We start from the raw sequence: 15,944 nt of genomic DNA on the forward strand, positions 1-15,944 counted from the left end.
ATCTAGAAAATAATGCACTGCGCTCCTTCTTCCCTATCTCACCCTTGCTCGTCTAGCTAAGCATCCTCGAACACCGAATCCCATGATTCGTGCCATACCTCTTCCAACCCTCTAAAATGGCCTCGTACGCCCAATATTGTATTCCATGTGCGGAGCCATAGGCTGTGTATTTGCACTCATGCTGTGTTGGGAATATTTTACAAGGATCTAGATTTACCAATAAGTATGTTGATTAACATCCTAAATATGAATATCTTTAAAACAATGAAATTACACACATAAGACTTTAGAAAATCTTACATTGGTTGTAGTGGAATATAATGACTCCTTCCGCTCAGATCTCTAACCCTTGTTCCTTTCTGTCGCAGAGTATTATCAAGATCTGAGCCTGGATCTCTTTCTCTCCTTCGGGTTTGGTTAACACCGTCTTACTCACTATGATTGAGTACTTGCCTTGCTATGTGTGGGCATGACACTCTATCACTATATGGTCGAGTATGAAGAACAATGAAGGAGGCTTGAAAAGTGTATAGAAGGTGTCTCTCATCTACTAGTTGTTAGAGAATAAAAACTAGATTTGGTTTGGTTGAATGATCAGTTGGATGAGATGAGAGTATCATGTTCCTTATATAGTGTTTCAACTAGGGCTTAGGGCTGAATTATATGGATTAAAAAAGAATAAAATATTGGGCAAATTATCACACTAAGGGCCGACCATAAAGGGACCATTCGCAAGTTACAATTTTGCCACTTTATTTCAACTACTTATTCTTCTTTCAATAATATCATATTTTCCAATTCAATCCTGTAAATGTCAAAACTATTTATTTAATAATTATAATAAATTATCAAATAAAATTTCTATTTATATTATTTATTAATTAGACCATACAAAGTTTCTTAATTAATAAATTCACCCCAAAACCTCTTTTCTTCACAATTAAGCCATTGCTTAGTGAAAATTCATAAATAAGACATAGTCTAATTTTAGAATTATAATTGATTAGTTAAAATCAATTGACTAAGTCTGCAAGCAGTATTATCTCAACTAGTGAGGGAACCATGAGCCTATATAACCGAGCTTTCAGTAAGTAGATTTAGAATTTACTAAGTAAATTCCTTAACTTATTAATTCCGCCTTGCGCCACTATAGATTTGGAATTGAATATCACTCTCAATTATATAAAACACTCTATATGTACCACGATATAGATACGTTATGATTATCCATTGTTACAATCCTAATAGTCAAAGATCCTCTATAGATGATCTAGATCGAATAGGAACCAATTTACCGTTCTACCCTTCAATGTATTTTATCCTTAAAACACTTAGCTACCTGTAAATGATATTTCGGTAAACTAATATAATTACTGAAATGAGATCTTAATCATTTATCTCTATCAAGCAAGATGAAAGAAATCATTGTTTAACTTCTAAATACTTATAGAAGCTATAGATTCCATATCTATGATCAACGCTCCCACTCAATTAAACTACCATGTTCTCAAGATGTAATATCTGCCAAAACCATTGGTTAGCTTCCACGAACAACTTGAAGAACATAAATAATACAACTAAGGTGAATCTAACCATATCAGGATTAAGATCCATAGACCTAAGATCAACCATTGATATTGACTTAGAAAGATATAACATTAAGTTTATGTTATCTTATCCAAGATCAATATTGCCCCCTTCCAATGTATACTCAGTACATCTAATACTGGTAAATTTTGCCAATGCCCTAGAAAGGACATAACACTTATCCAAGGTGTAAGTATACCTTATCGTTGATTATCATGTCAGTCTAAATCCAGTGAACTGACAAATCATGGGAATTAAACTTTTAAAGATATAATCATGATTATATTTCACTGTACTGACGACACTATAATCATGAACAAATATATATTTATATATGCCCTGGACTTAATAGAATTTATACATTAAATATAATCATGAAATAAATCATGTGAACCATGCATTATAAAAGCGATTTTTGATCTTTTATTAATTAGTAATTCTGATTATATTAAAATGGGCTTTATTTAGGGCACAAAATCCAACAAACTTTCACTTGCACTAATATAAAACAAAATGTGAATTTCAAATAATCTCAACACCTTGATATCCAGATCAAGTGTAGTATGTTGTCTTCTCTCTGTAATAAGATCTGACAAGTTGTATTCAACACAACCTTTCCTCCACCATTACATTTTCTTAATCACAAAATCCTTGATATTGTGAAATTCCTCTCTATATGTCTACTGCTATAGGGATACTAGATTCTTTACTTTTTGGCAACTATTTCTGTGTTATTAGGGAATTAACACTAGTAGCTAATTCATTGTTGGTACAATGCCAAAAATTGTATAGAACTTTCCAGATGCTTCTCCAAAATGATTGCTCCACCCCCAGAGTAATCACCAACTCATCAGTAGATTTTCTAGCATCAAAGCAAGTCTAGAAACCTGATTTGGTGTAGTCTAAGAGTACTAAAATACCACCCTTATCAACTAACATATAGTTCCTCTTTCAGATTTTCAGATTCATTTGATTGTCTTTCAATGTTCCCTTCCTGGATTAATTTGATACCAACTTATTTCTCCCACTCAACAGTAGGTGTCTGGTCTAATGCATAACAAAGCATATTTGAGACTTCTCACTATTGATCCTAAGGAATTCTTTCCTTGGCCTTTATCTTTTCTGGAATAGTTAAAAACTTTTCATTAGATAAATAAAATCTAAGTCTAGAAGTCAAAAAGCTTCCTATAGGTTTAGCCATAAAAAAAATGCTTTAGCATCTTACTAAAGTAAGTTGCTTGCACTAGGATCAAGAAGTTTTGTTAAGTCCATTGAATATACTTATTTTCAAAATTTCCTTTCTCGTCCTTGTAATAGAAAACTTTTACTTACTCCATATGAATAGTTTTAACCATAGTTGAAAGAAACACTTTCTTATCTTAATGAACATAGGATGGTCCACCCCTAATCACTTTAGAATAGTTATCAAACATGTAAACCTTAGTTAACAGTTCTAGCTTGTCTTAAGTTGACGATCAGGACATCCCTGAATTTAGTAATAGTTTACACTAAGTACACAACCATTCTATCATTCTAAATTTTTTCCATCACTAAGGTATTTCCCTAGAAGGACTTAGGCAACTGCTACTAACTAATCATAGACCTTATATTATCAACAATATGAAAATCGAATTTTTGGGGAGGTAAGTTTGGATACAATTCAAAAATTCAACTTGATGATCTTTGAACTGCATATCCACCAAATATTTCTCCACCCCTATCAGTTCGCAAGATCTTTAACCACTTACCTTAATGTTTTTCAACATTACTAGAAATTCATGAAATTTCTCAAACATTCCAAATTTCTTTGCATAACGTAAAATCTAGAGTGATCATCCTAAGAATTTAACGATAACTCATATCTACCCCTGAATGTACATTCATATTCGAATATAGATGATCTTACTTTCAAGTGGATATAGGCATACTTTCTCTTTGCAGAGAATGATCTTGTCAAAAAACACTATGAACAAGATGCAAATGCCATAGATATATTATAGTGGTTGTGGTCTAGTTACTATATAGATTTCTTAGAATAGTCCAAGTGGATCATGGTCATAGAATACAAAACTCATATTCCATTCATAAACATATAGTTTGAATCCATTAACAGAAAAAATAATGATATTAAAACTTGTAAAAGTCATACTATATTGATTAATGTATTTTGGAAACTGAAATTAAAAATTTCTATTTGGAATCTAAAATTTAAAGTCAAAGACTTAAATTTATAGTTAATATTAATGAGTAATTATTTTAGTTGGACCACCACTACTAATCTAACTCTAAGTCTAAATTGCCTTAAGTAAACATATACAAGTAGGAGATTTCTAAGATCGAGAATTCATATCATTTTGGGATAGAATGTCGAGAATATAGTCATCTAAGAATAACTCTAAGTCTAAAAATAAGAATCCAACGATGTCCCGTTTAGGCAAGAGTCAAAGTTATTCTTATTTTATTATTTCTCCATTGTTTCATATTGTAAACACTAGTTTAAGTTGCCATCTTTGGATGTACAACTAGATTTTGCATTTACAAACACTAATCTATGGAGATCTAACACTATTATATTTGTCTAACGGATGACAATCCTTTGGAATTTGTCCCTTTAAAAACAACAAACTAAGTTAGACCAACAATGAATATTCAAAATTATACTACAACATTAATAACAGAAAACAACATGATTCAATATAAATTCATACACATTCAGAAATTATCATACATTTTACAAGTAAGAAACACGTGCGAAAATACATCTTAAATAATTTCTAAGGTTTTCAACAAATTGATATAGTGTCCGTTTAGGCTAGAGTCAAAGATATCATTCATTGAATAGAGTAGTTATCTCATCTAAAATGGATACCATTCTAGCAACCTTTTATTCAATCAAGACTAGAATTCGGCGTTGTCCTGTTTAGGCGAGAGTCAAGACCATTCTATCTTATGAGCTTCCACCATTTTTTCATACCTTGTAAGTCTTACTCTTAGCAGCAACTTTAGGGTGGTCGTTACTAAGAATAAAACACTTACAATAATACTTATCTTTTAAGATTCTACAATGTTAAATTGCTAATGAACGTTCATCCATTAGGGATGATTACTCACTAAAACAAGAACTGTGTAGAACCAATAATGAAGATTGAATATCCTTATAACTAAAGCTCATTATTTTAATGACTGTATTTTCATTTGGTATATATTTTAATCTATTTAATTTAATATATATTTATTTAATTAAAATTACTAATTTAGATGAATCTAACTATAAATTTTAATTTAATATTTATAAAATTATACCCTAGGAGATCTGAAAAATAAAAATTGATTTTTCATTCTTAGTATTAATTTTCCAATGAATATTATGAAAATTATTAATTTAAGTTGGTCCAAAATTAATTAAATAATTAATTTTCAACTCAAATTTAATTTTCTATAAATATGTATATATATCTAATTGAATTCAAAATCAATGTATTATAAAGTAATAGATTTTTCAAAATTCAACTTAAAATAAAATAAAACTAGAAAAAAAATTATTCTAATTTATGTTGATCTAAAATTAATAAATAAATTAATTTTTAACATAAATATAATTTTCCTATTTAATTAAATCTCTTAAGAAAAATATCAAATATTTAAGTGTCTTGAATAAAATTAACTTAAATATTAAGTTCCTAATTTAATTAAATATATCTAGAAAAATACCAAAAGTCTACCTAGAAAATATCTATCTAGATAATTCATAAACTAATTACTTATTTTCTAATTAAAATATAATATATTTTAGTCTATTTATTTTAATAAATCATTAATTAAAAATTACTTGATTTAAGTTGATCTAAAATTAATTAAAATTAATTTTCAACTTAATCTAATTTTCAAAATTGAAATTTTTTGAAATATCTACGTTTAAAATAAATGCATTTCGAAATTAATGTGGGAAATCATTCTTAAAATAAAATAAAATATATTCTCAAAATTATTCTAATTTAAGTTGATCTGAAATTTAAAAAATTTCGACTTAAATATAATTTTCTATTTAATTAAAATCATTAAAATAGAAATAATTAAGTATCTAGAATAAAATCAACTTAATTATTAATTCTAATTTAATATCTAAGAAAATATTCAAATTTAAATTGGTCCAAAATTAATTATCAAATTAATTTTCAACTTAAATATATTTTCTAATTTAATTGAATTTCATGAAATAGAAACAAATAATTAAGTATCTTGAATAAAATCATCTTAATTATTAATTCTATTTAAATTCTAAGAAAAATTATTTTAATTTAAGTTAGTCTAAAAATTAATTAAAAAATTAATTTTTAACTTTAATATATTTTTTATACTTAATTAAATATTAGAAAATATAAATTAGTTACTAGAAATCACTATCTAGAATCTTTTCGTTAAACTGAGTGTTTTTTTTCTAAATTAATTTTAAAATAATCTAGTAAAAAATGAATTTCATTTATTTCAAAATTAATAATGTTGCTAATTCAATTTTAATTAGGTTCAACTAGTATAATTAGCCTAATACAATTATTTAAATAAAGCAAATGGGCCTTCACAAGTAGAGTTGTTCATGTGAGGGAGGGTTGGGTCCACTATGTCGTACCCACTACTAATGACCCCCTAACTCTCACACAAGGCCCAAAAGAGAAGAATTTAACCTTTCATTAAATAATTGTTATTCATTGAATAAGCCCAATATTAATTGGACCTAAATAAACTATCATATGGTGATATTTCCTTTTAGCAACCTAGTCCATTTAAATATCTAGAAATAAATGGGCTTCCTATATACATCTAAGCCTACAAGCAAACATATAGGCTCACACAGGTCAAGTTAATTTAGATGGGCCCTATCATGTTTCTAGGTTTACACAGATGAAAAAAAAATACAAAATTTACCTGTTATAAATTATTTATAAGATCTATTGACAATTGAACTATGATTAAAATCAGATCATTGGATCTGTCAACAAGTTAATCATAGCAATTTAGATCAAATAAATAATAGGTTTGTTAAAAAAATTGAATAAATAATTTGTTATCCCAATTTTTGTACTCTGACATGGCATTGCATGAATGGTGACACGTGGAATCCACTTGGAGCATCTACTCGGAAAGCATAGTCCGAGCAGGATGCCTCGCTGGCATGCCCAGAGCAAAGCAATCAGCAATCCGCACAGAGCAACCAACACTTAGCGAATTCAGCTTTCGCATTGTGAGTCATCAACGAAATCCCTATAACTCAGGGATCAAATTACAGGGATTTGGCATACACACGATCCCACTATCAGTGTATCCATCATCAATCTCACGATCTTTGTATTCAGCATTGATCCCACGATCTTTTTGTTTATACGCATTGTGACGAGAGGGGGAAACTCTTCCTCTCCAAGCTTACTAGCCCTATAAATAGTGATGCATGTTCACAGGGCAAGGGGTCAAAAACAGTTGAGCTGAGATTATACCCTAAATATATTATCTTAGAATTATACATTCAGAGATACTGTTGTAAGAGCTATAAGAAAAAGAACCTTTGTCATTGATCTTAAGTCAATACAAAGAACGAGGATTAGGCTATTACCGAACTGCTCGGGGCTAAACCTCTATAAAATTCGTGTGTCTTTACATTGTTTTATTATATATCGATTGCTATAAATCACTTATCGCTTATTAAATTCTACTCGTTGTCGTTGGCTAAAAGCGAGGTCAATATTTTGGTGCTTTCATTGAGAGAAGGATCACGAACCGCTCTTTATTCAGCATCTAACCACAAATACGATGGTGGAAACTCGTAGAGCCCTGACTGATCCAGCAAATTCACAGACGGTGGATCCTGCATTGAAGAACCAGGAAACACAAGGGTTCTGCCAGCTGTTAATCCTGGACAGCCGGCGAACGTGGGGAATGGTGTAACAATTCCTATAGATGAAATCGCGCCTGGTGTGCAAGAGACTGGGAATAACAGTTTCGCACCCAACCAGTGCACTCATAACACAACTGTTCCGCCTGGAACCAACACCCAGACGACCATCGCAGATGCCACTGAGTTACAAAATCTTTGTGACGCTCTCGGACTCATGCTGTAAAGACCGCTTATGGTTAATGGTTAATACCTTGAATTATTTCATAATTAAGGTTTATGTATGAGAATAATTAATAATTATGAAATGTATATTTTGGAAATATATTTAATATCATTTATGTTATTATGCTATTTAATGTAAATTACCCAATTTCTGTGTTTGTGTTTGGAAGTGGTGGAATGCGGCGTTGGGCCTTTAGAGAGTCATATTTTGTATTTCTAGAATATTAGTGGGGTGTTATGGTTAAATTTTGGAGACGTTAGAATTTTCGGGGTTTGTTATTTGACCAATTTACCCTTGGGAGTTTTTATTTGTTTTAACTTAGTCAAAGGTTAAATAGGTCTTTTTGTTGGAAATTATTTTACCAGGATCTAGATTTACTAACAAGTATGTTGGATTAACAACCTAATATGAATTCTAAAACAATGAAAATAAACACATATAAAGTTAGAAAACCTTACAGTGAGTGCAGCGGAATAATATGACTCCTTCCGTTCAGATCTCTAGCCCTTGATTCCTTTCTATAGCAGAGCATCACCAAGATCTGAACCTGGATCTTCTTTTCTCCTTCTTTTGATGCAGAAATTCCATAGTCTCACATACTATGATTGAGATACCACTTGATGTGTGTGGGCACTACTCATCTCAAAAGGATTTCGATTTTTTCTCTCTTTTTCTCTCTTGAATTTCGTGGCTTATGGCTTACAAGAGAAGAGAACAAAGGTTGCTTTATATAGGGAGAAGGGAGAGCACAACTTTCCAAATAAAACAGTTTCCTCTTTTACTGTGTAATTGATTAACTGGCTTATTTAGTGTGATCCACCACTTTCCTATTTTTGCTAGGCTTTGATTAGAAATTACATGGCAATTAAAATTGAAAATAATAATTGGGAAACACAAAGGGAGTGGCCGACCATAGAGGGAAATGGGCCTCACTTGGATTTTGCAGTTTCCTCAATTTTATTTCTATTTCTCCAAAAATGCCATTTTTCCAATTCTAATCTTTTAAATGCCCAAACTAATTATTTAATAAATAAAATGGATTATTAAATAATATTGCCATTTAAAATAATTATTAATTAGACATACAAAGTCTCTTAATTAATAATTAAACCTAGAAACCCTTTTCTTTACGATTTCATCCTTAAACTGTGAGAATTCATAAAGTAGACATAGTCTAACTTTTAGAATTATAATTGATTAATTAAAATCAATTAACTGAGTCTTACAAGCAGTATGGTCTCAACTAGTATGGGGACCATGGGTCTATATAACCGAGCTTCCAATAAGTCGAACCGAATTTACCAAGTAAATTCCCTAACTTATTAATTCCTCATTGAATCCACACTTAGAACTTGGAATTGCACTCTCAGTCATATAGAAACGCTCTATATGTTCCACGATATAGACACGTCATTAGTTATCCATTGTTATAACCCTAATGTGATCAATGATCCTCTATATAGATGATTTACACTGTACAGGGATTAAATTACCGTAACACCCTACAATGTATTTTATCCTTAAAACACTTAACCTTGTATAAATGATATTTCACATAAGTTAAATGAGATCTCCACCATTTATCTTCGTTTGGTTAAGCTCGAAGGAAATCATCCTTTACTTCTATTTGCCAAATAGAAGCTATAGATTCCATATTTATGTTAGCGCTCCCACTCAATTGCATTACCGTGTTCCCAAAATGTACGTATCACCCTGACACAAAACTAGGCTTAACTAACAAATCAAAGAACACGAATAACACTCTTGAGATTGAGCCTAACCATATCAGGATTGAGATCATTTGATCTAGGATCAACAGGTGATATTGAATTGAATAGATATTACGGTAAGTTTTAACATATCTAATCAAAGTTCAATATCGGTCCCTTCCGATGTATACTCCATACATCCGATACTGGTAAACTTTGCCAATGTCCTGGAAAGGACATAACACTTTTCCAAGGTGTAAGAATACCTATCGCTGATTATACCATGTCAGTCTAAATCCAGTGTTCTGACAAATCAGGGAATAAACTTTTGAACATATAATTAAGATTATATTCCACTGTGCTGACAACACTATAATCTTTAACCAACTCATATGTTCTGGACTTAAAAAAAATTCATACATTATATACCTATAATCATGAAATAAATCATGTGAACCATGCAACATAAAATGTTATTTCTGATCTTTATTAATAAGTAAATCTGATTATATGAAATGAGTTTTATTTAGGGCATAAAATCCAACAAACTCCCACTTGCACTAATATAAAACAAAAAGTGCATTTCAAATAATCATTAACACCTTGATATACCAATCAAGTGTAATAGTAGTAAACTCCTCGTAATGGGATCTGACAAGTTGAATTAAACACAACCTCTTCTCCACCATTACTCTTCCTTAATCACAAAATCCTTGATAATGTGAAATTCCTCTCTATATGTCTACTTTCTTGGGATACTGGATTCTATACTTTTGGGCAACTACTCTTTGGTTATTCAGGAAGTAACCCTAGTAGTTAAGGCAAGTTGGAACAGTGCCACAAATGTATAGAACTTTCCTTAGACTGAATAAGTATCTTTCCTGCAACTTTTAACATTCAGTCTCTCTCTGGTAGACCAAGAGATTTCAGATAGGTTTTTACACTTCTCCAAAATCGCTACTCCACCCCAAAAGTAATCACCATCTCATCAGCAGACTTTCTAGCACAAAGGCAAGTCTTGAAATCTGATGTGGTGTAGTCTAAGAGTTTTAAACAAACACCCTTATTGACTAACATATAGTTCCTCTTCGTAATCTTAAGATTTACTTGATTGTCTTCCAATGTTCCTCTCCTGGATTAATCTGATACCTACTCATTACTCCCACTCAACAGCAGGTGTCTGGTCTAAGGCATACGAAAGCATATCTGAGACCTCTCACTGTTGATTTAAGAAATTCTTTCATGGCTTTATCTTCTCTGGAATAGTTGAGACTTTTCCTTAGATACATAAAATCTATGTCTAAGAAGTTGTGAAGCTTCTATAGATTTCCATTGGAAAGAAAATGCATCAGCATCTCATGCTTGCATTAGAGTAAGTAATTACCAGGTATACCACAAGCCATAGGTTTAGATAAACTCAAACCTATAATACTAGGAACAGGAAGTTTTGTTAAGTCCATTGAATAGACTTATTAACGAAAATTTCCTTTCATGTCCTTGTGACAAAAAACTTTAGGTTACTCCATGTGAATGGATCAAACCATAGTTCTCTTGGCTTTCTTCTTAGTTTCTTATCTTGACAATCCATTACTTGTTTAAACTCACAATGGATTTTAATCACTAGTATCTTCCAAGTTATAAGAAGGTGAGTTCCTAGAAACTCTCCCACTACAACAAGGTATCGTGAACTATGTCAAAGAAAACTAAATGGTATAGACCTCTTCAGTTGTTTTAAGACAACAGAGTCAGTGGGATCATCTTGTATCGAACAAGATGATAGAACACTTATGGAATCAAGAAAAAATATCTCCTTTATTTGTGTAAAGACCGCTTAGGTTAATTTGGAAATTAGCAGTTAATTATGATTAATTATGAAAATTATTTATAGCCATTTAAATAATTTATTATACTGTTATTTATTGAATTCAGAGATGCATTTTTATGTCATGTAGTAGTTTGCATAATTTTGCATTCCGGTGCCCGGTATTTTGGAACCCGGTGTTTGGCTCAGTAGAAATCAGAACTTAGTATGTTAGTAGTTTGGGACGGTTTAGTTAGACATTGGGAATGTCGGGAATGGCCGGGAATTTAGAATTTCCCAAAAATACCCCTTTAGTGTTAATTATGTGATTTTGGTGTGGAGGGGCAAAATGGTCTTTTTGCCCCAATGATATTTGTCCTTTAGTGGACTTAGTAAATGAAAAATAAAGGTTTATTTTAATTGTTTCATGGCTGAAATAAGAGTAGGACTTTGCATGATTTTCATTTTATTCAAAAATTCAAAAGTTAGAAAAAAATATAATTTTCCAAAGCTTTTTCTCTCTTTCTCTCTCTCTCTCTTTTCGGCCAAGCTTGGGAGCTGCTAGGGCTGGGTTTTCTTGGTGGATTCAAGTGGTTTTTAGCAAGATCTAAGTAATCCTAGTTGAGGTAAACCTTGCTCTAGCTCCTTTTCTTGTTCTTGGAAATTTTGGATGAATTTTAATGTGATGCATGCATGATTATTTGAGTTTGTTGCTGCTGTGAAGTTGTTGTTAAATTCTGTGATTTAAGCATGTTTAATTGAAGTTAAATGAGCTGTTTATAAAGCATGATTCTTAGGTTGAGCAAGTTATGGTTTTTCTATGCAAAATATATGATTTTTTGAAAGAAATGTCTATGTTCTGTTGCTGTGATGTTGTGAATGTTTGTAATTGTTTCCAGAGGTTATTCTAAGCATGTTTAAGTAAGTTTAGACTGATTTGATTGCATGCTAGCTAGGTTTGCTCAAGTTTGAGTTTAGAACTCAAAGCTTGAGCTTTAATGGTGATTTTTGATTGGGTGCAATCTGGGTGGTTTTGGTGCCTTAGAAATGTTCTTTGGGTCATATGGAGTAGGTCCGGAAGGTTTGAATTGATTTGGAGTCGATTTGTGCAAGATATGAATTTTTGATGTTGCTGCCTGCGAGGAACCGGAATTCCATTTGTGCATCCGGAATTCCGGATGGGGTTCTGAATTTTCCCAGAACCGGAATTCCGGTTGGGGAAAATTCTGAAACCCTAGATTTTCTCGATTTTATGTTTTAGGAGGTATTGCCATGCTTTTTATCGATAGGGAAACTTTTAGTTCCTAGTTTAAGTCCCCGGGAAGTGATTTAGCGTGTCACTTATAGTGTTGTGATTTTTATGGTTTAGGAGCCTGTAATCCGCCGCGTTAGCTAAAGTTCCGGTCGGAGTTGGCCAGAGCACACTTGAATTCGGAATCCAAGTAAGATTAGCATAACAGTATGCATATGTAGATTACATGTTTAGCGTGCATGTAGGAAGCCTGTTAGATTACATTAGTTATGTATGTTGGCTTCGAACCGTCCAACCCTGTCACGTCGGTACAGGCTGGAGTATGACCAAGACGGCGGAATATGACCGGTTCGGCCGTCAGTCGACACTTGGTTGGTGGTTCCGTACTATTGACGTATCCCGTCGGTACGGGCCGGAGTATGACCGGCGGCGGAGTATGACCGGTTCGACCGATCGGGGAGGATACCGTAACACGTCGGTACGAGTTTGGAGTATGACCGACGGCGGAGTATGACCGGTTCGACCGATCAGGCTGTTACTTGTCTATAGTACCGTCCCTATGAACGTTCAGAACTCAGTACCGTGTTGGACACGGCAGTAGTGACTCAGTACCGTGTTGGACATGACAGTAGTGGGACTCAGTATCGTGTTGGACACGGCAGTTAGGGTTATGATCAGGGGTATGGGCGTCTGATCATGACCGGGTTTTATGTATGAATATTATTATGCTTTTCTTACTGAGTCTGTCGACTCACAGTTCTACGTTTATGTGTAGGTAAAGGCAAGGCTAAAGCTGATGGACCGTGAGCGAGCTTATGAAGGTTGTACATGTCGGGGCGGTTAAGCCTGGAGCGTACGATCATCGGGACAGCGAGGCTGATTTTGTAACTAGTCGCTAGGCGACATTTATGTTGTATAAACAGTTAACTTTTGTAAATGATTTTGTGATCGGGATCCCGAGTCTTTTTGTAATTATATTTTACAAGTTTAATTAAAAGCAAAAATTTTAATTAATCACGTTTTCCATAAACCTCGTTGATTAGCAACGAGCTGCACAGCATGTTTAAAAATCACGTAATACGCCTATGTTAGTTAGGTTGTTACAATTTGGTATCAGAGACGCTGGGTTGTCTTCCGAAGATCGTCACGACATGTACAATCATCATCAGCAGTTAGCTCGTTTCACGGTTCAGTAAGCCTTTATTGCTTTAGTAGTTTATTTTATTCAGTTATGAAAAAAAAAGAAAAGCGTGATAGGAAGCATGTTAGTAGCCTGATAGTAGAATAGGCGCATGTTTCGTTTTTAATTTCCAAATTAAGCGGCATTAGTAAGCTCTCCTTGAATACGACCTGATATGCCAACTCTTGGTTTCGCAGGCGGTTCTAATATGATGGACGCCAGGCGGACTACCAGGAGTCAGGGCAACTCTGTAGGGTCGAATCAAGGTCAGGGAGCTCAGTTTCCCCCACCTGTTAGGGGCCGAGGTAGAGGTCCCCGAGGCAGGGCTCGTGGTCGGGGTGATGAGAACCCGCCACAGGCTGCCCAGGCTCCCCCTGCCGATCAGGGAGCCCAGAATTGGGAGGTACGGTTTGCGGAAATGCAAGCCCGGATTGAAGAGCAAGACCTCGAGATTCAGAGGTTGAGACAGCAGGGTGCTCCTACAGTTCCAGTGCCCGTAGTTCCAGTGGCACCTGCCCCTGCTACCCAGGCCGAGATAGTGGTGGCGGCCAATAGATTGGAACCTTTGTATGAACGGTTCCGGAAGCAAGCACCTCCGGTTTTCCTGGGAGGTCCGGACGTGATGAAAGCCGAACAGTGGCTGACGGAGATCACCAAGATTTTGAACTTCATGGGTGTCACCGGTAACGATAGAGTGGTGTGTGCCAGTTTCCAGTTCCAGGAGGACGCTCTGGTCTAGTGGGACATGGTGTCTCAGATTCACGACATCACCACCATGACCTGGGAAAGGTTCCAGGAACTCTTCAACGCCAAGTACTACAATGAGGCGGTCAGAAGCGCCAAGAGGAACGAGTTCGCTCACCTGACCCAGCGTGAGAATATGAGCGTCACCGAGTATACTACTCAGTTTGACCGGTTGGCGAGGTTAGCCTCGGGAATTGTGCCGACCGACTTCAGCAAGAAAGAGAAGTATCTGGATGGTTTAAATGCGAAGATCAAACACGATTTGATGATCACCACGGACGACAACACCACCTATGCTCAGATGGTGGAGAAGGCACTGCGAGCTGAGGGCACAGTTGGGTGTATGTCGGAGTCAGCTAGTACTCCGGCGAGTGGCGGGGCTCCTACCCCTCCTGCATCAGGTTTTAGCAGGGGGAGTAGTGGTTCGGCCATTGATCAGAGGAAGAAAGCACCCACTGCTTCTGGTGGCTCGAGTCAGAACAAGAGGTTCCGGGGGAACCAGAACAGAGGGAGTCGTCCTGGTGGTACTGAGACCCGATTCTCCTATCCCGAGTGCCCTAGCTGCAAAAGGCACCATCGGGGTGAGTGTAAAGGTCAGGGATGCTTTCACTGTGGCATGCCCGGACACTTCAAGAGGGACTGTCCCCAACTCCGATCAGAGGCACCGAGAGCTCCGGCGATACCCACTCCAGCCAGGGTGTTCGCCATCACTCAGGCTGATGCAGATGCCAGCCCATCAGTTGTCACATGTCAGCTTTCTGTTAATAACTCGCTTTACTCAGTGCTGTTTGATTCTGGGGCTACACATTCTTATGTGGCGGCCAGAGTCTTTAGTAAATTGGATAGACCATACGATAGATATGAATCAGGGTTTGGAACCCTTTTACCTGGCAGAGAGTTGGTTATCTCCAACAGGTGGATTAGGTCTATGCCGATGAGGATAGATGGTAGAGAGTTAAGTGCTGACTTGATAGAGATGAGTTTAATAGAGTTCGATATTATTTTAGGAATGGATTTCCTATCTAAATATTCGGCGAGCATTGATTGTAAAAGGAAGATGGTGATCTTCCAACCGGAAAGTGAAGAACCATTTGTGTTTGTTGGTTCAGTTCAGGGATCCCGGATCCCGGTGATTTCGGCCATGTCAGCTAGAGATTTATTGCATGGCGGTTGTTTAGGGTTTCTGGCCGTGGTGGTGGACACCACTCGGCCAGATACCATTCGGCCAGAAGACATCAAAGTGGTTCGGGAATTTTTGGATGTTTTTCCCGAAGAACTTCCAGGGTTACCACCTCAGCGTGAGATTGACTTCGTGATAGATTTGGCACCAGTGGTGGAACCGGTTTCCAAAGCCCCATATAGAATGGCTCCAGCTGAACTTAAGGAATTAAAGATTCAGCTCCAAGGGTTGCTTGACATAGGGTTTATTCGGCCCAGTGTGTCAACCTGGGGAGCCCCGGTTTTATTCGTTAAGAAGAAGGATGGATCTATGAGGATGTGCATCGACTATAGAGAATTGAACAAGCTGACGGTGAAGAATAAATATCCATTACCTAGAATC

Source organism: Cannabis sativa, chromosome X (assembly GCF_029168945.1).
Source record: "Cannabis sativa cultivar Pink pepper isolate KNU-18-1 chromosome X, ASM2916894v1, whole genome shotgun sequence".
Lineage (NCBI taxonomy): Eukaryota > Viridiplantae > Streptophyta > Magnoliopsida > Rosales > Cannabaceae > Cannabis > Cannabis sativa.